The 25,744-nt window shown below is 37.2% G+C and overlaps 1 pseudogene; it reads left to right on the top strand.

Annotated features, from left to right (window-relative positions):
• Window positions 1–24,339: 24,339 nt before the first annotated feature.
• On the top strand, window positions 24,340–25,389 carry LOC149162255 (protein BTR1-like; annotated as a pseudogene).
• The last annotated feature ends 355 nt before the right edge of the window (window positions 25,390–25,744 follow it).

Here is a 25,744-nt window from a genome sequence, read left to right as displayed (position 1 = left end):
GTTGAATAGGCACCCATTCGAAGAATTTTGGTTGGGATAGATGCTACCAACAATGCTTCTAGACTTTACTTTTAATTTTTACGTACTTTAAGTCATGTTTGCAGGTCATAGTGGATGAAAGTGTGTACTTATGCACAAATATTAATGGTCTTCTCTGCCTATACGCAGAAATCAACTAGGAAACTACATAGGTAGCCAAAAACAAGGTTTTTCACCATGGGATCCAGGAATCCCACTTTCTTTGGGATGATTTAGATTCAAACTTTGCAGGGGAACAATTTTATGGATAACGAAAGATCCAAACCGATGGTCATTTGCCTAATGCGACAAAATGATGTGTAACAGATTGCTCCCTAAAGCGCAAAGTCAGAAGAAATATTTTGATGACTTAAGTACTTTATCATGCACAGGTTTGGGTTAGAGACTATAGTCGGTGACCTAAAACAATCAAACAAAAGTTATAGTGCAATATATAATATCATTGCTGAGGTAGGCATTCCTATACTCATAACATAAATGTCTCAACACACAGTACATAAATACATATGAAGATCCATGTCAATATATGACATAGTATGGACGCAACCATCAATGGATCTATGTTTACAATCATGAATATTTAATAACTCCACGTAGCCTGGATGGATGAAACTAGATCCAGGGTCTTGATCTCTATCTCTCGATTTGTAGTAAGAATCTAACCATGCAAGTGAATATCTCGTAGTCGAACATGGTAGAAACCACTTGATTACTGGTCAATGATGTGAACCATTAACAAGTTCAAGAGAAACCACCAATAATTAAATTGGCTCTCAAGGTACTTCTAATTCAATCTATGAAGTTCGAATAGAATATTTGATGTCGAACACTCATAGAATTGTTCGATAGAAGGTCAATGATGAGAACCTGTCGTCGAAGGCGAGAAACCTACCATTAAGGCATGCAGGCCTCAAGGTACTAAAGGTTTCTAGATGAACTTCCTATATAATGAGATGAAGTTGATAGGAATTGATCCGTCGCACGAGGGCCTACGAAATGAAACTCATGTCAAGATTTGAAGAACAACAATTTGGAGTAATCCAGGAATGACTCAGGGATGGTCGACGCAACTGAAGGCTAATACTAAAAAAGTAATTTTGACTGAGATTGAACTTCTCTTGACCATATTAGAGACATAACATCATAACTTGGTAGCATTTGAGTCAACAGATAAATCCCAAACCAACTAAAGACTTTCAATGAGGTACGGTCAACTGAGTAACAAATGGATTTCCCAATCCAGACATGAAAAGTGACAGAGTGTCATGTTCAAGAGCGACATACTGCCTTTTACAAATGCCAAACAAAGATTATTTATCACTTTCCCCCACCATTACTGGCTAGTACCTCTTTATTTTTACAAGCTTGAGGAGGATAACATATGCTTGTTCTGTAAGCTCATCCTTCGGACGAGTCCTCCAAAGTATTTTCATAAGAAGGATTAGTTCAGTCTCGTCATGCTTAATGAGTCCTATACTGTTTAATTTTTACGATTGCAGTAAAGAAGTAACTAGATGTCGTTTTTATGTTTAAATATTTTGAAAAGACACAAAAAGTAAACTCATTCAGCTCTTTCAATGTAAATTTTAGCGAACCCAGAGAAAGTAAAGCTCGGTGTTTTCTAGTTTTAGAGAGTGAGGAGAAAAACATAAGTAAACTCCATAGTGTTATTTTTTGTAAATTTAGTCCCTTAAGCCTGAAAAAGGATAAAATAATGCAGGAGAGAATTCTATTGACCATGATTAGTCAACATATACCTCTTTTGTAAATAGTCTGGTTCAGTCCATAAAAGGGGCAAACTTGTACTAAATAGACAGTTGTTCATTTACTTTTGCGAATATGAACAATCAAGTACTCGACAATATTTTCATTTTTAAGGAGTTTGAAAAGGGCATAAAGAGAATTCCATGGTGTACTCAATACCAAAATGATCAGTTTCCGTAATTATCCTGTAACTTGCACACTTAAACTCGAAATAATTATCTATGCTCAAAATATAAAATGAAAACATGTATAAAATTGGCTTTTAAAAAGTTAATAGGTAAAAAATATTATTTAATTAACACTAAAAACTTATAAAAATCCCAAAAAGTAAAAAGTTTTCACCATTTTCATTTTTACCCTTTTGAGAGTGATAGAAGTCATTTTTTACCAGAAACTTCTGAAGTTGATTCCGGGCAAACCGTTGGACGAAATCGCGAGTTGTCTTCTCCAAGTAAATGGTCTATCTGAGCTCTTCATTTTCATGCCATTTATTTAGCTTTTCACCATAGATTTAGGTTTTTTGGGGGAAGGTTTTCAAATAGTTTTTAGCCCTCAATGTGCGCAGGTACCCTTTATCAGGCCTACACACACCAACTTATTTTTTAACATTAAGTGCACAATTTCTAGGAAAGAAACTGCACACTATCCATAATAGTCAACTGCGCATAGCACCAAGGGTAAGAAAAATAAGATGGAAAATGCCCAATGTTTTTGCTAATTCTCTCCATGTTTATCCTATTGATATTTTATGTTTAATTTCACACTTTTGAACTGCAAACATGGAATGGAGAGAGAGTGAGAATGAAGAACAAGATATAGTTGTTGTAAATGATCCAGCAACCATGTAGGCCTTGACAAATTGTGGCTTATATACATTTTTCACCATTTCGGGCATGAAGGCCCAATTAGACGTTCTTAAATGGATGTTGGGAAAGTGGAACATTCAGGAAGAATGTTTCATAGTCGAAGACCATAGACTTGTCTTTGATGTTGATGAAATTTACTTCCAGAGTGGACTTTCATGCCATGGAGTGGAAATCAACCTGTACGGTCATAGGCATGGTGGCGAAACCACTGCTACCTATTTCATACAATATTGTACTGATGGGGCCGCTCTCAAAGATGGTAGGATTGATATCAAGACCATAGCACAAATTCATTTGAAATCCATCGGGTTTACTATTGCACGGCTATATGGTAGTGCAGCTTTACATTTTCTCATGAAGGCTCATATATAGACTATTGGGGATTGTTTTTAGGGTGCCATATTTAACTGGAGTAAGGCTGTAGTTTCCAATTTGAAGGGGCAACCAACCAAGTTCATAATGAACAAACTCAAAAACTTTGTGTATGGCGTCTTATTTATTTCATTTGCTTTGGAGCAGTTTCCTCTTCTGGCTCCATAGGTATCTGTAGAGAAAGGAGGACCTCATGACCCTCGCATGCTAAAAAGGTGTACACTTATGGCATGCCATGGAGGTGGTGAAGGACCAACACTTAACTCGTATTTTTCTTTAACTCGTTTTTTTGGGCCTCACTAGTTAATGCATCATCACGACGAGTCTCATCGATACGTGCTAAGTACTGGAAACGTTCTTCTTCAGCATAAGTGATTGGTAACAACTCAATTTCCAGTTTCAAAGACGGTATCTTGCATTCAATCGGTAGAATTTCTTCCATTTTGTAGATAAGTTGAAAAGGAGTAAAACCAGTTGAAGTTTTTGTTGTGGTACAATATGCCCACAAGGTTGGATAAAGCATTAGTTACCACTCTCATTTATGAATTCTGATAATCCATTTAATCGTGGTGGTTAAGACCTTGTTAACAGCTTCCACTTGGCCATTTTCCTACAGTAACATGGAGTAGAACTGTCATGACGTAGGCCTAGATTCATGGTAAGATCAGTCATCATATAGTTTTGAAAATGATTACCATGGTCCATGACGATGGCTTGTGGAACTCCAAATTGAGCAATTGTGATTGAACACGAAAATGGATGTTGCTTCACCATCTTGCTTATATGTAGGCATCTCCTCGGCCCATTTTCTAAAATAATGTACCGCAAGGATAATGTACCCATGCCCCCAACCAAGTGAGGGTTACATCTACGAATGGAAATGCCCCATTTAGCGAAAGGAGTGACATCAATGATTTGGTGAAGAGGAGATGGATGTGAATGCATTTTCCGATCATAGATTTGACAATTATGGAATTTTCAAACCACGTTATACAATCTTTTAACATAGAAGGCTAGAAATACCCTGCGTAGAGGATCTTTTGAGTAGTGGAAAACCCTAACATATGACCACCACAAGCTCCAGAATGGTAGTCATTTAATTCATTTTTTGCTTCTTCATGAGTTAAACATCGTCAAAAAATAGAATCGACACCACGACGATAAAGTATATCGCCAACAATATTGTATTGTCGGGATTGATACCAGATTCGAAGATGATCAGTTCAACTCAGTTCTAACCGAAATGCCTGGGTCTAGAGATAAACAATGATATATTCATATCAGGGATCTAAGGTTATGATAAGAAAGAGAGATTCATTTGGAAGAGAATTCTATGCCACGTTTTTAGTTTCAGTACAGGGAAAGTCACACAATAGTTCAACAAATACTAATGATTTTTTAGATTTGGATTTAATGAATTCCAAATCGAATTCATGTAGGATGACTATCCCCTTGGAATACTTCCCCCCCCCAGAAATTGTCTTGTGAGAATGTAAACCATGGGGTTACAATCATAAATCATAGTAGTTTTGCACAATAAAATGTAGTGACGGAAATGTTGGAAAACTTGAAGAGTTGCCAAGACCAATCTCTCCACATGTGCATACTTTTCTTCAGTTTTGGTCAAATTTTGATTTAATTAATATATCATGTGATCTTCGTTTGATTCGTCTTCTGGAACTAGAACCATGCCAATGGTGGCATCGGACGCGGCTAAGTATAAAAAGTAGTCTCGGTGATAATCGAGAGGATGCAATAGTGGTGTATGGTTAAACACATATTTAAGTGCATCAAAGGCATTTTGATTCATTTCATCTCAGATAAATGGGAAGCCGTTTTTCAAAAGTCAAGTAAAATCTTTAGTCAACTTAGCATAGTTCTAGATAAATTGTCGTAAAAAGTTTGCTTTCCCTTGCAAACTTTTGAGTTGGCGAAGATTGGAATGCAGAGGCAGATTAAAAATAGCCTCAACCTTCAATGGATCAACACGAATGCCTTCCTTTGAAATGACAAACCCTAGAAATTGACTAGATTGTACACAGAAAACACACTTATGTGTTTTCAAGTGAATATTGTAATGACGAAATCTGATAAAGATTGCTCTCAAATGCATTGGATGGTCTTCCCGTTTTAGTGAATGAGTTGGTAAGTCATCCAAATAACGTTGCACAATATTCTTGATATCATTAAATGCATAAGACATATCCTTTGAAAAGTTTCACCTGTATTCTTCAAACCGAATGGGTGTTTTCGATAAGAAAAAGTATCGCATGGGCAGATGAATGTGGTTTTATGGTCATCAGCTGGGAGTATGTTGATTTCATTCTAGCCAAAAAATCCGTCCATAAATGAGAAAATTTCATTTCTGGCACATTCATCATTCATTTGATCGATATAGGGAGTAGGATAATTGTCTTTTGGATAAGCCTTATTGATACAACTATAATCAACTCATAATCTAATGGTTCCTTGTTTCTTGTTAACAGGTATGATATTGGACACTCAATCAGTTAAGGGAATTGAGTAGATGAATCATGCTTTGAGCAGTTTCTCGACTTCAGCTTTAAGCGCAACAGTTTTTCACAGATGCATCGGACGTAATCATTGTCTGATAGGTATGGCATCCGAGTAAGTCTTAATTTCGTGTATTACGATGCTTGGATCAATTTCGTACATTTCCTCATAGGACTAGGCAAAAATGTCGCTGAATTCTTGAAGTAGGGCCTTATATGTCTAAATTTCTTCGATTGAACATGAGGCACCTACATTAATATTTTCAATAATCCCTATTTTAACTGAGATGTTAATGGAAATTGTCGTAGATATATTCCCCAAATTCCTTTCAGATTCACCTTGAAATACTGAAATGAGTGATTCTGGACTATTTACTATCTCATGTGTGAACATATTTGAAAAATCATTCTCGATTTTGTCAGGGTTAGGTAGAAAAGATGAATGATGACGGTAATCGTCCCATGGAATTTCATTCGAAGTCATGACCTCCACAATAATTTCGTCAGTTGGAAACGTATAATCAAAAAGATCAGAGAATGAAACCAGTTCTAACCAAGGCAAAGGAGAATAATATTCATTAATCATATCCACTCAATCAATATCAAAAGAGGCAGGGTCAGAAAATGATTGTAGTGCATGATAAGACAATTCAAATGGGCTCAAAGGAATCCTAGTGCCATATAGGGCTAACTCAGACTCTAAAGACATTATCCATGGATCAAAAGATGACATAGTGCTTGATGTAATCATGTTTACCTTGGTAAGATTAGAATGAAAATTTGGTGGAGGCACCACAAAGGTTCCCATCAGTGATGAGTCTTTGAGTAAACCAACACCAATATCCTCATAAAGAGAATTTGTTCTCCCGATAACAAGTATGCTACCTGTAGAGTTAGGGTCTGAAGTGTAGTAAGACAAATGGTATATTTTGACAATTTTTCCTTTGGGAGGAAATTGTATCATTCGAAACAGAGATAAGAACACTACTGACATAGCATAGCTCCAACTTTGACTAAGAAAAAGGTTGTAATTGAGCTAAGCCTCAACAACTTCAACCTCGATTGCGACTGTTTTTCCCTCTAGCTCTATAGATAAATCGTTCAGGATCCCGTATGGACGAAAACCTTTTCCATTAAAGGCTTTCAAAGTGGTAGGTGAATGATTGATGGTTGGAGAACCTAAATCTCTCCAACAAGCAATTGACATAATGCATGTAGAAGCTCCTTCGTCAACGACTACGTGAAATACTCATCTAGTTTTGACAAAAACTAGAATCTGGAATGCTATTTGATGAGGGAGTCTCAAGAAATGATTCTCAAAATCAAAGGTAATTAGGTTAGAATCATGCAGATCAATAACTCATGGCTAACAATAAAATCTTACGTTGTGCCAGGCATGTTTGCAACTCTTCCAGAGCTGACATTGTGAAAGGAGACATAGCGAAGTCATCAACAATATTATAATTTTGTGCAGCTCTAGCATGTTGATTGAAAGTTGATTTCCGAAAGCATGCCTTTGGGAGGTGGTCAGATCATCATGTTAGGATTTGGCTTCTCAATATGTAATGGTTCATAAGGAGAAGGAGGAATTGAATTGGAAGGTTGACCAGACGAACTAGCCTCATTTCCGTTGTGAACAGGACGTTTAAACCCGTAATCTTTAGATCTCGTAGCCACCATAACTTCTTGCGAAGACATCATCATGATATCTTGCGATGTGAAAGAGGAATATGTGTTATGAGAAACCATTTTTCTATCTTGAGAAGGAAATGGATCCTTCAAAACAATAAGATTTGGAGAACCTTTAATAAATTTGGAAGCATTTTCCCGATGTGGGAATTCCTTAGTATAGTGATCCTCATTACAAATAAGGAAAGGATAGCGAGGTTTTAATTTTTCGTCAGTAGGCTCAATTTTAGAAAGTCTCTTTCAAAGAAGAATTTTGCTTCGATTTACCTTTCCCCTTATTTTTAGCTACGGTTGATTTTGTCTTTCCATTACATGATTCCATGACATCAATCTCGGAAGTAGTTTATGGAGAAAGGCTTTTAGATGGTGTATCTTGTATGGTCAATGTATGAGTAGTTTTAGAATTTTTCTTTTTCCCCTTAGAATGTTGGCTAACACAACCTATAATACCATCAAAGACATTAGATCTTGTAGGAGATGTAATAATTGGTTCACCCGTACGGCGCGGTAAATTTGGGATTTTCTCATACAAAGTGACAGCGTGAGTGTAGAATAAGTCTAAGTACTAGGCACAAGAAATTACCTACTCTTCTGTGATGACAACTACCTTAGAAACATCTTCCGTGATAATGGGAAGAAGTGACTTTCTAAACCACTTAACTAAAATTTGATTTGAAATGAAAACCATGACTAAGCGACGTCTACATCTCCATTCATGGATATGATCGGAGATATGAGTATATTTCTATTGTTTTAAAGACGTCAATAGCTCAGTACCAGTATCATAATGGATTGGTAATTGAAAGTGGGTTAAAAATGTTGTCACGAGGAGTTAAAGTTATGGAAAGAAGCGTTAGGTAGCTCAATGTATCATTTCGCTGCCGAACTAGTTAAAGTTCATTGGGAAAGGCAAAGAAAGATGGAATAATCAATTAAAGAGTTCAATGCACACCAAATATGATATGTCATCACATGATTGGATAGATATTCTCCGATTTACCTTAGAATTTGGGTATGTCACTCGGTAACTTGGTAGGAATCACCGTGCAAAAATTGTTAGAAAATTGTATATTATGGAGAAATGGAACACATAAAATATTGCAGAAATATAAACACAGAAAATGCATAAAACAAGAGAGACACAGATATACGTGGTTCACCCAGTTTGGGCTACATCCACAGGGAAACAGCCAGTCCTTCTTTAATATATTATCCATCAAACTGAAGAGATACAACCTACAACAGATCCACTGTAACACCCTCTTCGCTCTCAATCTCCTCTCTCTTCCTCACTCAAAATACAGATATACATAGACGCAATACAATTCCCTCATGTATAGTGAGGGGTTGCCTTCTAGGGCAAAAAACCCTAAATTAAACATAACTTCTACCATCAAATCATCTGCCTAATGAACGTCCAGATTAACTAGAAATTATTAGACTTTTACAAGGAAATTTTACATCTATTTTTAGCTTCAGGGGCACGGCCCTCGAACCCCCGCCCCCGGACCCCCTAGCTAGGGGGGATTAGCCCCCCAAACCCCCATGGGGGGGACAAGTCTCTCCCACGTGGAAAGGTGTACAGTCTTCCTGGGGTATACATATGACTGAAACCTTTGAATATAGAAGATAATCAAGCTCCACACCCAACAATCTCCCCCTTGGAGACTGATTATAGAAACTCCACCGCTGCTTCATTTGCTAGACAATGACTCCACTTTGGACCTGGCTGTTTCTCATATTCTTCATCATACTTGAAGACCAATTGAAACTGAGCAGATTCTTAATTTCTCCCTGGTTACAACTTTTGTTAACATATCTACAGGATTCTGGCTAGTGTGTATCTTTTCCAGCTTCAACTGTCCATCTTCCAATGATGATCATATGAAATGGTACTGGAGCTGCATATGTTTAGTCTTGGAATGAAATGCAGAGTTCTTTCCAAGATGTATGGCACTCTGGCTATCACTGTATAACCTACCCAACTCCTGATTCTTGTCCAATTCATCCAAAAACCTTTGTAACCAAATCATTTCTTTACTAGCCTCTGTAGCAGCAACATACTCTACTTCTGTTGTTGAAAGTGCAACAACACTTTGGATTTTTGAAACCCAACTGACAGTTGTTCCACCTACAGTAAATACATATCCTGTAGTGCTCCTCCTTTTATCTCTGTCACCTGTCATATCTGCATCAACATATCCCTATAGAGAAATTTTTGAACCACCAAAGCATAATGCTTGATTTGTGGTACCTCTCAAATACCTAAGAATCCACTTCACTGCCATCCAATGTTATTTTCCTGGATTGTTCATGTGCCTGCTTACAACTCCCATTGCATGTGCAATATCAGGCCTTGTGCAAACCATTGCATACATTAAGCTTCCAACTGCTAATGCATATGGAAATTTAGACATATGAGCCATTTCTTCCTGAGTCTTGGGACACGCCTCCTTACCTAATTTGAAATGGCTAGCCAAAGGTATACTAATTGGTTTTGCATTCTGCATATTAAACCTTTTCAACACATTTTCTATGTACTCACTTTGAGACAATGTTAATTTGTGATTCTTCCTGTCTCTAGTTATTCTCATACCAAGGATTTGTTTTGCAGCACCCAAATCCTTCATTGCAAATGTGTTTGCCAATTTCCTTTTGAGCACATTTATTTCCTGCATTTTAGAAGCTGCAACAAGCATGCCATCTACATACAATAACAATATAATATAGCTGCCATCATTTTTCCTTTTGAGATAAACACATTGACCAAAGTGGCATCTAGTATAACCTTGTTCAGACATAAACTTGTCAAATTTTAGATACCATTGCCTTGGAGCCTATTTTAAGCCATACAAGCTCTTCTTCAACTTGCACACTAGTTTCTCCTTCCCTTTTACCTCATATCCTTGTGGCTGCTGCATATATATCTCTTCCTCCAAATCCCCATGGAGAAAGGCTGTCTTTACATCTAACTGCTCAAGATGCAAATCTTCAGATGCTACTAGACTTAAAATAGTTTTGATTGAAGTCATTTTAACAACAGGAGAAAATATTTCATCAAAGTCAATACCTTTCTTTTGTGCAAACCCCTTCACCACAAGTCTAGCTTTGTACCTCTGTTTTCCTCCATCTTCTTCCTTCAGCCTGTAAACCCATTTATTCTGCAATGTCGTTTTACCTGCAAGCAACTTGACTAAATCCCAAGTCTAGTTATGTGCTAAGGAGTCCATCTCTTCTTTCATGGCTTGCTTCCACTTCTTCCTGGTTTCTACCTGCACTGCTTCTACATAACATTTTGGTTCACCAGAATCAATCAACAATACATAATATAATGAAGGAGAGTATCTGTTATGAAACCAGCTCAAGAAAAGATAGAAAAGATAGATCAACGCCTTAGAATTCAGCCTCTTCGAGGGGGCAACCTCCTTTACATTACATAAATGAACAATTCTTTGATGATACAAATGAAAAAACCTCCTTTCTATATATAGGAGTCTAAGGAGTCATAATATAATCCAGCCAACCTAACAATAATAATATAAAGCCACAAAAATAACAATAGAGGGATTCTATGGGGCACAGAAATAACAATATGGGGGTAATAGGGGCACAACAATATAAATAAGGGGTATAACTACAATAGTAATGGGGTAATCACTAGTATTATAGGGACCCAACATGCCCCTCTCCTTCAAAAAAGTCTTGTCCTCAACGCTTGAGTAGTTCTGGATACTTCTGCATAAAATTCTCATCCTCCCATGTGGAATAATCAGCGGATAGGTTCTTCCACTTGATAAGATACTCTGAAATTGATCGATTTCGTAGCTGTCGAGTTCTTGTTTCTGTGACTGCTTCCGGTTCCAATATAATTTTTCCTTCCTCATCAAGTTCTGGCAATATTGTTTGAATTGGGAGCTTGTCACCTATAACCTTCTTTAAACATGAAACATGGAAAACTGGGTGCAATCGAGAAGCTGCAGGAAGCTCCAATTTGTATGCCATAGTACCAATCTTTTCCAACACCTTGTACGGACCATAATACTTTGGTGATAATTTATTATCCTTCTTAGCTTGCTTTAGGGACATTTGCTTATATGGTTGTAGCCGTAGGAATACCCAATCACCTACATCAAAACTTCTTTCACTGCGATGTTGATCTGCCTGTTGTTTCATTCTATTTTGTGCCAACACGAGGTTATCCTTTAAGAGTTGGAGGACTTGTTGTTGATGTTCGATGTGATGTTCCACTGCCTGAACCTTAGAATTTTCTCTTAAATATGATGTGATGGATGGTGGTTGATACCCATAAAGTGCCATAAATGGGGTCATTTTTGTTGCTTTATGGAAGGAAGTGTTATACCACCATTCAACCAGAGGCAACCATTTGACCCATTGTGTCTGTTTATCAGATACAAAGCAACGAAGATATCCTTCCAAACATTTGTTTACTATCTCATTTTGCCCATCAGATTGAGGATGATAAGATGAGCTATGAGCTAACTGAGTACCAAGACAAGAAAATAATTATGTCCAAAAATTTCCAGTGAAAATGGGATCTCTGTCACTTACAATAATCTTTGGGTTTCCATGTAGCTTTTGAACTGTTTCCATAAATGCAGTAGAAACTGTACTGGCTTTAAATGGATGTGATAATGCACAAAAGTGTGCATACTTGGTAAGTCTGTCAACTACCACCATGATGACACTCTTTCCCTCAGACTTGGGTAAACCTGTGATAAAATCCATTGAAACCTCCCCCCAACGTTGGCTTGGAATGGATAAAGGTTGTAATAGACCTGGTGTCTTAATTGTTTCAACTTTATTTTACTGGCAAACCAAACATTCTGCCACAAACTTTTGAATATCTGATTTAAGGCCATCCCAAAAAAATTCCCTCTTAACCCTGTGGTAAGTTTTTAAAAATCCTGAGTGCCCTCCTAAGGGAGAAGTGTGCAATTCCATAAGAATCTTTTGTTTTAGCTGGGAATTCTTACAGAGGTATAAGCGATCTTTGTACCATAACGAATCATTTTGCCAGCTAAATGTATCAAAAGTACTTGAATCTTGTTGTAGCTTTTGAATAAGTGCCCACACTTCTTCATTGTTCTTCCATTCCTCCCTTGCTTCGTTTATCCAATCTGGTTGGATAATAGAAATGGCACACAACAATGCTTCCACATCCTCATCCTTTCTTGAGAGTGCATCTGCCACCACATTTTGCTTCCCTTTTTTGTAGATGATTTCAAAGTCATAACCCAACATCTTTGTGACCCACTTTTGTTGCTCTTCAGAGGATAATCTTTGTTCTAAAAAGTATTTAAGGCTATCATGATCCGTTTTTACCTTGAAGTGTCTTCCCATTAGGTAGGGTCGCCATTTCTTAAGTGCATGGAGTATTGCCAACATTTCCTTCTCATAAATAGCTTTGCTTAAAAACTTTCCCTTGATTGGACGACTTTCAAAAGCAATGGGTCTTTCATCTTGCATTAGAACAACACCAATTCCATTTCCTGAAGCATCACATTCCACAATAAAGGTTTTTGTGAAGTCCGGTGTAGCTAAGACCGGTGCTTGGCACATTGCCTCTTTAAGATGTTCAAAGGCCTTTGTTGCTTCCGGAGTCCATGAAAATGAATCTTTCTTCAATAATGTTGTTAGAGGTGCTGCTATTCTCCCATAATTCTTAACAAACTTGCGATAATACCCTGTCAACCCAAGAAATCCTCGCAGATGCTTTATGGATGTGGGGATTTTCCATTCCTTAATGGCTTTAATTTTGCTAGGGTCTACCTTAACTCCTTCATGAGATACAATATGACCCAAATATTCCACCTCCTGGACTCCAAAGAAACATTTGGATCTTTTTGCATATAATTGTTTCTCCTCCAATAGTTGTAGCACCCTGTCAACATGTTCAACATGATCCTTCCAAGACTTGCTGTAGATTAGTATATCATCAAAAAATACTAACACAAATTTTCTAAGGAATGGTTTGAAAATTGAATTCATCAAACCTTGAAATGTTGAAGGTGCATTGGTAAGGCCAAAAGGCATGACCAAAAATTCATAATGACCCTCATGAGTTCTAAATGCCATTTTCGGAATGTCTTCAATCTTCATTCTGATTTGATGATATCCCGAACGAAGATCCAACTTGGTGAAGTAAATTGATCCATGCAATTCATCCAGTAATTCATCAATAACAGGAATGGGGAACTTATCTTTAATAGTGAGCTTGTTGAGCTCCCTATAATCCGGACACATGCGCCATGATCCATCCTTCTTGTGCACCAATACTACTGGAGCTGAGAAAGAACTTTGACTTGGTTGAATTATACCAGCCTCTAGCATTTCTGCAACCATACGTTCAATTTCACTTTTTTGGCATAGGGATATCTGTACGGCCTGATGTTTGGAGGAACACTTCCTGGAATCAGATGAATAGCATGATCATGATCACGCATAGGTGGGAGACCTTTGGGAGTCTCAAATACCTTGGAATGATTGTCCAGGACTTTTTGGAGATCTGGAGAAATAGATGATTCCAATGTGGAAACATCTAGCGAACATAATTGTGCAATTACACCTCTTTGCTCCTTTTTTAGAAGCTTTGTCATGCCATTAGAGCTGATTATCTTTCCTGGTTTCCCTGCAATACCCCTTAATTCAACTTTCTTTCCTTCCGTAGAAAATTTGATGAAAAGTTCTTGAAAATTTAAAGCTATTGTACCCAAGGATTGTAGCCATTGGACTCCTAGTACAACATCAACACCTCCCATTGGAATGGAAAGCATTGGGCTAGTCAATACATATTCTCCCATGGATAGCTTGATATTATGGCACTTTCCAGAGCAATTTATTGTTCCTCCATTTGCAATCATCACTTGACACTCTGGTGCTGGATATAGGAAGCAATTCAATTCTTTTGCTACCCTACAATGAATAAAATTGTGGGTGCTTCCTGAATCAATCAACACTATTACCTTTTTCTTCTTGATTTGTCCTTCTATCTTGATGGTTTGAGGAGTGGTAATTCCCGCCAATGCATTACAAGATATGGTTGGATTTATTTGTTCTTCATCTAGGCTTTGTTCCTGGAGTATATCTTCTTCTTTTGACCTTTCTTGCTCCTTTTCTTCTTCCTCTTCACAATCTATGTAGAATAATTTCTTCTCAGCACACTTATGACCTTTAGTGTATTTGCTATCACAACTGTAACAAAGCCCTTTTGCTCTTTTTTCTTCCAATTGTTGTGGTGTCAACCTTATAGGTTTTGGAAGACTAGGGGCAACAACACTTCCATCTTTATAGTTGTGAGTGGTATGCTTCCTGGTTGCCATAATTTTGCTTTCCATTTTTCTTGCTAACCTGAATGCCTTCTCTAATGAATCAGGTTCCCAAAGGCGAACATCATGTTGGATATTATCCTTTAAAGACCCTATGAACACATCAATCCTATGCTCTTCTGGAATATCTTTTACCCTTATGTTCAATTTTTGGAACTCCTCAATGTGCTCCATTACTGAACCCTTTTGTTTGAGACTTATCAATTGGCTAAAAAAAGTGTTGCTTTTTGTATCTTCATAATGTGCTATCAATTCTTCCGTAAAAATTGCCCAAGTGATAAATTGTTTACGAGAGCAAAGCCATTGATACCATACAAACTGATTTGGTTCCAAATATACAGTTTCCATACGTACCTTTTGTGCGTTTTGCACATTATTGAGATCGAAGAATTGCTCCATCTGTAATATCCATGTGGCGGGATCCTTGCCATCAAACTTCCTCATATCGATTTTTGGAATATGGTGATTCTTCGATCCAACATTAGTGTCTATGGAATCATGATTAACATTTCTTTTGTTCTCATCATGAGTTTCCTTTACTACCTTTTCACCATTAGTGACCCTTTCTTGTAGCAACTTCTTTAATTCTTCCATGTCTGTCTTCAAATCTATCTTCAAATTTGCCATCGAATCCTCCATCTTATCTTCCATGCCCTTTATCTTAGATTCCACGCCATTTATCTTATATTCCACACCATTTATCTTAGATTCCACGCCACTTATCTTAGCTTCTGTTAGCTTTTTTGAGCGTGACATTTGTTGCACTTGTTCTTGTAATTTTGATATATCATGTAGCATTTCTTCCTCTTCTTCATGAGTCATGCTAGAGCTTTCAGGTTCCTTACTAGGTGTTTGCATTTTTTTTCCTCGGGGCATCAGTTAACGATAATAATGCTTTACTATGCCCTTTGAATTTCGTTAAACCAAGCTTACACAAAAATTTAAAAAAACAACTACACACCTTTTTTTACTTTATAGAAGCCTGATATTGAATCTGATGTATCTTTGTAATTTCAGATCATCCAATTCTGAAATTGCTACCTGTAGTAGCATTCTGTGTCCTCTTTTCAATGCCACAAGTCTGAGCCAAATTGGATTCTCCAAAGAAGAGTTATGTGAAATCTCCCACAGTGACTTGCTTTTAGACTGGTTCAGTAGAGCTAACTTTTACGACGTGCCACGAGTCACTGTTTCAACCTTTGAATCTGAAACTCACACAAAAGAAACTACAGTCCGCACTCTTTCTGTAACTGCTTACGAAATTTCAATCCGATCCCCAGAGAGAAAGTTATGACGCTTTTCCCTAGGTCACCTGTTTTGAATGTAATTCAGGAGTCTGCAAAAAGACCAACTTCCTCAGATCATATCTCCGCAAATATCACGCGAAAAGCTCTGAAATTTGGACCCAAGGTTCAGCACGATTTCTTCTCAAATGGGTTTTTTTTTGAGACTTTTGAAACGTCACAGAAAAAAAGTTATAGCGAAAATTCCACGATGACCTGTTTGGAGCAGCGAAACCCTAGAATCCAAAGCTCTGATACCAAATGTTATGAAACCAGCTCAAGAAAAGATAGAAAAGATAGATCAACGCCTTAGAATTCAGCCTCTTCGATGGGGCAACCTCCTTTACATTACATAAATAAACAATTCTTTGATGATACAAATGAAAAAACCTCCTTTCTATATATAGGAGTCTAAGGAGTCACAATATAATCCAGCCGACCTAACAATAATAATATAAAGCCACAAAAATAACAATAGAGGGATTCTATGGGGCACAGAAATAACAATATGGGGGTAATAGGGGCACAACAATATAAATAAGGGGTATAACTACAATAGTAATGGGGTAATCACTAGTATTATAGGGACCCAACAGTATCATTCAGGGGGTCTACTTATCCTAGTAGATCTTCTAACACCACTTTCAGGTGTTTGAAGTGCTTGTTGCTGTTTTGGTTGTTGTTATCGCTGTTGATCATTATGATTTTCAGGCACTATCACTTTTCCTATGATATCGTTAAGCACTGTCTATTCCCTGTTTTCTTTTTCATGTTTCTTTTCCTACAACTGATTCTTATATAAGACCTTTTCATTGAATATTAAATCTCTGCTCCTAATGATTTTGTGATTTTCATAACCATATAAGCGATAACCAAAATCATTAACACCATATCCAATAAAGGTACATTTATTTGATTTTGCCTCAAGCTTTGTTCTATTTTCTTTGTTAATGTGGACAAAAGCTTCACAACCAAAAGTCTTTAAAAATGAGTAGTTTACCTTTTTACCTGTCCATTCCTCCTCTGGAATACCACCATCCAAGGAACTTGAAGGCCCTCTGTTTATTAGATAAACAGTAGTATCTACAACATCTACCCAAAATTGTAAAGACAATCCTACATGCAATCTCATGCACCTTGCACGCTCCATGATTGCCCTGTTCATCCTTTCTGACACACCATTTTCTTGTGGTGTTCTTGGCACTGTCTTCTCTCTGCGAATTCCATTCTCTGAACAGTACCTATCAAACTCTTTTCTGCAATATTCACCTCCATTATCTGATCTAGGACACTTCAACCTTTTCCTTGGCTCATTTTCAACCAAATCTTTCCATTTCTTGAAAGTATCAAATACATCAGATTTATTTCGAATACAATAAATCCAGGTTTTTCTGGTTGCATCATCAATAAAAGTAACATAATAACGAGAGCCACCAAGAGATGATACCTGAGCAGGTCCCCATACATCTGTATGCACAAGCTCTAATTTTTCGCTCTTCTTTTCTTTCCCAACTCTAAGGAATCTGACTCTCTTATGTTTTCCATAAACACAATTCTCACAGAATTTTAAATCAACATGCTTCAAACCTGGCAACAAATTTCTTGAGTGAAGAATTTGCATCCCCTTCTCACTCATGTGCCCGAGCCTATGATGCCACAATGTTTTATCTTCTCCAGTAGAGGTTAGAGCATTAACAGAATTAGAAATACCATTGCATAAATACAATGTACCAACCTTTTCTCCTTTTTCTATTACCAGGGATCCTTTAGTGACCTTCCAAGTTTTATCTGTGAAAGTAGTTACACAACCTTCACCTCCCAACTGCCCTATTGAAATCAGATTTTTCTTTAGATCTGGAACATGCCTTACCTCTTTCAATAGCCATTGATTTCCATTCTGTTGTTTTATGAAAACTGTACCCATTCCAACGATTTTATAGGGTTTATCATCACCCAATCGAACCTGTCCAAAATCTCCTTGAACATAATCAAGAAAATGTTTCCTATGAGGTCTGGCATGGAATAAGGCCCCTGAATCTACCACCCAGGCATCAATAATATTTTCTAATGAAAGAATCAAAGCATCTTGCAACACATCACTTGTCACATTCGCTTCATGATTAGTTTCTTGCTGCGCGTCTCCTTCTTTTCCCTTCCGAGACTTGCAGTCTTTCTTCAGGTGTCATTTCTTCCCGCATTTCCAGCACACTATCCCTGATCTGGACTTGGATCTACCTTTTCTTGACTTACAGCGATATCCTGGGTTCTTTCCTCTTTCCATTTTTCTTCCCCTAGTCTCTGCAGTCAAAGCATTACTTGATGTCCCACCGGAGCTTTTCCGTCACATTTCCTTGCTAAGGATTGCACCAACAACATCATCAAACTTTAAAGTACTGGATCCAGAGACAGAGTTACTAACGACCATAACTAAACCATTCCAACTTTCTAGCAATGAGCACAGAAATAACAGAGCCCTAACTTCATCATCAAAATTTACCCCTACAGAACTTAACTGACTTGTAACTGTATTAAAATCATTTAAATGATCTGCAATAGATCCACTTTCTGACATCTTCATATTAAATAAACGATTCATAAGAGATACCTTATTTGACGCCGAGAGTTTTTCATATAGTTTGGCTAATGCCGACATTAAACCCTGTGTTATCATTTCCTTTCAAATATTGAATGCTACCGATGCCGCTAGGCACAGCCGTATTGTTCCAAGTGCCTTTCTGTCGAGAATATCCCATTCTGTGTCTGTCATACTCGTTGGCTTTTTTGTCTTTCCGCTCAATGGTAGGTATAGTTCTCTCTGATACAGATAATCTTCCATCTGCAGCTTCCACAACTAGTAGTTTTGGCCGTTGAATTTTTCGACCCTAAACCTACCATCTTCTGCCATTGCTCCCACTCGAACCAGGAACCCTTATCTCCTGCGAGTTTATCAGCCAAATAGACCTTCGACTCTGATACCAGTTGTTAGGAAATTATATATTATAGAGCAATGGAACACATAAAATATTGCAGAAACATAAACACAGAAAACACATAAAACAAGAGAGACACAGATATACGTGGTTCACCTAGTTTGGGCTACATCCACAGAGAAATAGCCAGTCCTTCTTTATTATATTATCCAGCAAACTGAAGAGATACAACCTACAGTAGATCCGCTGTAACACCCTCTTTTCTCTCAATCTCCTCTTTCTTCCTCACTCAGAATACAGATATACATAGATGCAATACAATTCCCTCATATATAGTGAGGGGTTGCCTTCTAGGGCAAAAACCCCTAAATTAAACATAACTTCTACCATCAGATCATCCACCTAATGAATGGCCCAGATTGACTAGAAATTACTAGACTTTTACAAGGAAATTTTACATCTATTTTTAGCTTCGGGGGCGCTGCCCCCGAACCCTGCAGTGGGCACAAGTCCCTCCCACATGGAGAGGTGTACAGTCTTCTTGGGGTATACATCTAACTGAAACCTTTGAATACAAAAGATAATCAGGCTCCACACCCAACAAAAATGATGATAATAAATAGGATCGTTGGTTAATCGGGATAAATCTAATAAATCTAGCATTGCAATAAATTGTAACTGTCGGTTAGGGTCTTATGGAAAAGTTTGATAACCTTGTAGGTTAAGACAAACCATTGTAGGTGGATATCCGAGAATAGCCTGAGCAGTTGGAATTGGAATTCCACCAGGGTAACCAAGGTGAACCATACTAGGTTGGGGTTGAACAAGGACTTGATAAGTATGATCGATGTACAGTTGACTCTGAAAATGTTGATCTTGACCCATTTTACCTAAGTAATACTGTCCCTATATAGGTTGCACTTGCAAAGGTTTACCTTGAACAAATTGACTTTGAATAAGTTGGATTTGAATGAATTGATCTTGAAAAATGGGTTTTGGAAAGTTTTACTGTGGAAAGGTGGACTTTGAAAAACTTGTCCTTGAAAAGGTGGAACCTGGTAAGCTTGACCTTGAAAAGTTGTTTGCATTGTTCTAACAACGGGTTGCCTGATAGGAATTTGTGGTATAGATTGGACCGTAGGAATAGTTTGATAAGAAGAAGCCTATGGGATAGCCTAAGTAGTCTAAGGAACATATATTTGAGGGGTTACTGGAACATTCGTTTGCGATACTCCTAGAATAAGTATCTGAGGATAACTTGGAACTGGATGTGAAACAGGTGTTTGAACAGGGGTCTATGGTGAACGCTAAATAGGTTGTTGAATAGGTGTTTGAGGAATTCCGTAGGCATGTTTTTGAACAAATGTTTGAGGAATTCCCTGAACAGGTACGATGATACCTGGAACAAGTATTTGAGGAACTGCTTGCCCAGTAGGCTGAACAGGTTGATAAAGTGGCACTTATGGAGCACCTGGACCATATTGTTGATTAAAAGTAGGATTCCAAATAGTGTTTGTACTAGGATAAGGAGTACCAAGTAAAGGTTGATTTACAACAAGTTGACCTAGACTAGGCTGACGTATATGACCATAAGTTCTGGCAAAAGGTTGGCCCCCAGCAATAAGTTGTTCTCTAGGTGGAGCATAAGGTGGTTGCCCCTCACACTAGTAATAAATGCCTGTCAGGGTTATTTGAGGATTACTTGAATTACCAAAAACCATGTGAAATTGTTGGTCTGATGTTGTAAACACTTCAGGCATGGAATTCATGCACTAAACGGTAGATGTAAATGAACTAGATGACCAAGTAGAAGGTTGGGGAGAAGAGGATGCTCCTGAAAAGGTCCCAGTAAGTGACTGGTATCCAAGAGGAACTAATGGACCACCATACAATAGTGATTCTGAGGAGCTAGTAAACATAAATGAATCAATGGGTTGGCTCCCAATATGAATTTCTAACATAGTTCTTTCTAGTGAATAAAAAGGAATACATGGCAGTGACAAATTCTAACCTAAAAAACTCAAAGTTGTAGAATACCAAGGGTCAGGTCGAAAACGATAGAAATGAACTCTTGGGTCAAAAGTTTCAGTACCGGTAAATGGAGAATGAGGTGTCTTTGTTTCTTCAGTAACATCTTCAATGCTAATTAACCCAAGAGGTAATTCAGTCATAACTATCAGCTTCCTTCGAGGTGAAGGTGGCTCAGAAGTAGGAGCTATAATAACTGAAGGTGATTCAGGTTGAGAAACTTCAGACTCAGGATGTTCTACCTCTAGTTTAATTAGTTCAGTATCTGAAACTTCACCAGTGTCAGATTCAGTGTGAACTACTACGGTAATCTCTCGACTAGAGTAAACTAAGCCTGATTTTATTTCTTGCATTGGAATCACTTCAATTTCTACTGTCTTAGATTGTAAAATTGTTGATGTTTCGGTTTCTTCTGAGGCTTTTGATCCTGTTGACTTTGACCTTTCAGTTTTTATCTTTTCCAACTGGGTTGGTGTATATTCAAAAGTTTGACCTCACATTCTATGTGACTACCTTGGTGATTCATCCAGGATAAAATTTATCATAAAATCAAAAAATATTCACAATCCAATCCTAATGTCATCAAAAAATAAAAATAAACAATTAGCACACGCTAAAAAAATATAAGGATTCAAACCATGAAACCAAGCTTTTCACAATGAAATCACTAGTTGGTAGTGAAATCCAACATCGCATAAATCAAAGTAATAAGTGGTTGTAGATAGAGCAATTGGAACGAGTTACACTAACAATCTGCTTAATGAAACAATCTAGTACAAGTAACTTCGCTTGTGCCATCTCGAGCAAAGATTACCCTCCAAAAAGTCAAAGCGAGTCTAGTTAATGTCTAATCCAGGTACAATAGGACCTTCCCTTTGTCATCACCTCAGGTAATAGCCCTAGGATTATGGTCACTAAGGTTACCAACTACAACAATTCTACCAAGGGGAACAGTCGCATATCAGACATACATGCAAGGGTAGAGTAACAAAGCTCAATCCCCTTGAAAGCTTCTCAACATGGATAATTGGAGGTTTACTTTCAAGTGACCCATGTACCTTTCGACACCATTGTAATACGTGTAAATCATTGTACCATAGCCAATGAAGTGGGTACGGTCACTTCATCAAGTTAGATACGATCTCATGCTTGACTCCTTTGTAAGGGGAGCTGCCCAAAGAAAAATTGAAATAACTAGATTTATCTCACTATCACAAGATTCTAGTGTTTGTTTGCAGCTTTGGAAAGTTTACTCACTTTCCTATTCCAAATACCTACAAGCTAATCTACTGTAGGTGAAAAAGAGCCCTAAGAATAAAACTTTCTAGATTTATTTTAATTAGTGTTTATTTTAATAGTTATTGTTACGCAAAGGTAATGGATGTGAAACTTGATGAAATTATGACTTGACGCAATCCTAATGCAATCGAAAATGAGGATATGATATTTTTGTTTCAATGAAATTCTATCTCAAGTAAGGAAAGAGTCTTTCACTTTTTCAATTCAAATATAAACAAAAACTCTAAACCCCACTATAACCATTTTCCTAAAATGCAAATATCTAATTGCAAATTACCCGAACATTGAAAACAATTTCAAATTTTCACTTTTCTCAATAACACAAGCAAACAAGAAATCTCTCTTTTCATACAATCACTCAGAAATTCGAACAATGCAACAAGAAACTAATAATCATTAAAAATGAGTTTTCCCTAATGGAATGTTATAACTTTGCTTGTAGTAACTAATTCAATTCATGAACACTTCAGTGAATAGAAAGAAAAATGATTTTTCATTTCAAAACAAGTATAACAAGTTTTTTCATAAACAAAACCTAATCTTGTAAATCATTCACTTTCATATTCCAAATAAACTTTTTCAAAAGAGAAAACTGGACTTACAACCTGGTATATTCAATAGAAGAAAGATAGACAGTCAATTCAATAGTACCAACAAACCTCTCTTTTGATAGGTCAACCATTCATGAAACAAGACTCAACCCTAATTTGTAAAACAACACAAATTACAAGCAAAACCCAAAATAACATTTAATTAGACTAACAAACACTTACAGAAGGTTCAAACAGGTGTAAAACAACAGGAAAAAACAAAAAGTTTTGATTTGAAGAGGAAATAAGTGATTTTTTTAAAATTTTCAGGCATGTGCGCAGGCTCTAGAGTAAACCAGTGACAATATGATCTGTTGCTAAAAGGAAAATGCGCTTAAGTGCACAATGTGCCTAAAGTAAAAGTGTACACAGCTAGGAAATTCAAAAAAAAAAGAAAAAAAAAATCAATTCCAGTCCAAAATCCAAATTTCTAAAATTTCCAGACACTCAAGGAAGGACACTCAAGGAAGGCTCATGCAGTGGGTTTAAAAGGTCAAACAAGGAAAAATAATGGATATTGGAACGATTCCCCAATGGAGTCACCAATTTTTTATGTGGACAAATCACTCTTACAGACAAGAGCGATCTCCCAAGACTACAAAGAACCCTAGTAACAAACATACATGAATTTCTACCTTTCTCTAGACTCTAATTAACTGAAAGAAAATAGAATGAGAGAGGCCTCTTACTGGTTTAACGAAATGATTGATGAAGCCCCTCAACGCTTTCGACCACTCGCTCCTTTATTATTTAGATGTCCTCTCGCCGCTCCCAACAACTTCTCCACAGTGTCCTGAAAGAGATTTGCAAAGACAGAGACAAACAAGAGATCAAAGTGTATGACATATAATCAAAGAGATAAATGGACTAATTAACCAATTATATATATAAACTGCTCAATTATGCAACCAAAACCCATGTAGGTGATCAAGGAATCCTACAAATTAAACCAATGAAGATGTAACTAAGAAAGAACAATTGCATATATTCATAAAATTGGAGAAAATCCTTACAACCACGTAGCCTTGATGTTGCAAGTTCCTTCTACAATCTCCAACCCTCTCCCTTGCAAGAAAATCATTCCAACCTAGTCTCAACAGTGTAAACTTACTTCCAACAATCCTCCCTCAATCCTTAAAGTTGTAGTAGCTTTATAGGCCAAGAATGGGAAGTTATGGATCCATTCTCCAAGGGATGAGATCCACTATTAGTGGGATAGAGGTTCCACAAAGGAAGGGGAGTTACTCCATGATAGGAGGGATCGGTATTGATTAGGCATCCATTCGAAGCTTGTTGGTTGGGATAGATACTACCAACAATGCTTCTAAACTTTACTTTTTATTTTTACGTACTTTAAGTCATGTTTGCAGGTCATAGTTGAAGACAGTGCATACTTATGCACATATATTAATGGTCTTCTCTGCGTATGCACAGAAATCAACTAGAAAACTATGCAGGTAGCTAAAAGTAAGGTTTTGTACTATGGGATCTAGGAATTCCACTTTATTTGGGATGATTTAGATTCAAACTTTGTAGGGAAATGCTCCAAGACACATTTGTGAATAGTGAAAGATCCAAACCGATAGTCATTGCCTAATGCGACAAAATGACATGTAACACATGGATACCCTTGAGTCATCTGCTTCCAAATACAATGCATCGCCCTCTCATTCTCCCAAGAGGGACGGCTTGATATTCGAATCCTCGGAGGAAGGGGGCAAGACATCCTCCTGTTTCAAGTTCATCATATCAAATGTAGCAACGAGATTAGTTATTAGGAAGGGTGGTGCTACTGTTAGTGATTTTCAGTCACAATCAGGGGCTAGGATTTAGCGCTCACGCAATCATGATGAACAACTGGCAGGATAATATTAATGACATATCCATCAATGAAATACTCACCGTGATTAATCTCATTCTCCAAAAAAATGTTGAGTGAGGCTAACGATAACAATGATGTTGGAAAGGGAGGAGCTACAACCAAATCATTCGTTAAATATTCACAAGCCAGTATTAAATTATCTTCCAAAGACCAAATCTTACTTGGTGTCAGTGATCGACTTCTCATTATAAATGTTACTTTGGAGCAACAACTGTGGGAAATCTTCCTTATTATTTCAAATCTTGCAGAAGATACCAACTATGCACAATATGCAAATGTGGCACTCTCATATACAGGTGAAAGTGTAGTTAGATTTCACGGCATTCCTAGTGGTTATACCTCAATAGGATACGGGTTGTCAAATTATGGATCCAGTGTATATGGAGTTAATTCACAAAATAATAAGGGTTTGATGGCACCATTGGTTGCACTGAAAATTCATGTTCCAATTGGTGTACTCCTAGTAGAAACTAGTACACACACATCATTTAAGATGGTTGTTCTTGAGGAGCGTGTTGGTGTAATAGTTCGTCGTACAGGGAGGACTATTCTTGAGATTCAACAGGTCAATGGTGGCAAAATAAAAATCTAGGAGCGTCGAGACATTATTTTTGGTACAAATGGTAGGGAGGTGATAATATCAGTTCCAATTGATGTTTTCCAGCATGCTCAGAATATGTTCGAGCATAGACACTTCTGATTTGGAAAAATTAGACATTTTAGTTTGTACAAGGCAGGGGACATTGGATGGGTGTGTTATTCAACAGCAATTTTGCATATGTATTTAACTATTTTATAAGAAAAAGGGAAATGGATCAGAAGTGTATTTTTTATTACACGACCAAGAAGAAAATTTTGGCCGATTGCTCTATTTTCGGCTATAGTTTTTTATTTTAAGCTCTTCAGAAAAGATCCAAAGGATTTTTTTATTTTTTATTTTTTCAGGAAGAAAAAGCAAGATAGTCTTATATTCATATAAGATGATTACATAATGCTAGAAGCATATGCAGAAACGTGGACAGAGCCACTTACAACAATACTCCATAAGAAGTATCCAGAAATGCCCTCAGACAGGGCATCAAATAAAGGTATAAACCCCAATTAATCTGCATAATAATGCCCAAAATAAACCCCAAAAGGCCA

Source organism: Pinus tabuliformis, chromosome 5_2 (genome assembly GCF_031772625.1).
Source record: "Pinus tabuliformis cultivar Carrire ecotype Pingquan chromosome 5_2, CPIR1, whole genome shotgun sequence".
Lineage (NCBI taxonomy): Eukaryota > Viridiplantae > Streptophyta > Pinopsida > Pinales > Pinaceae > Pinus > Pinus tabuliformis.
The sequence above is the reverse complement of the archived record's forward strand: the minus strand, read 5'-3'. Positions and strand labels throughout refer to the sequence as shown.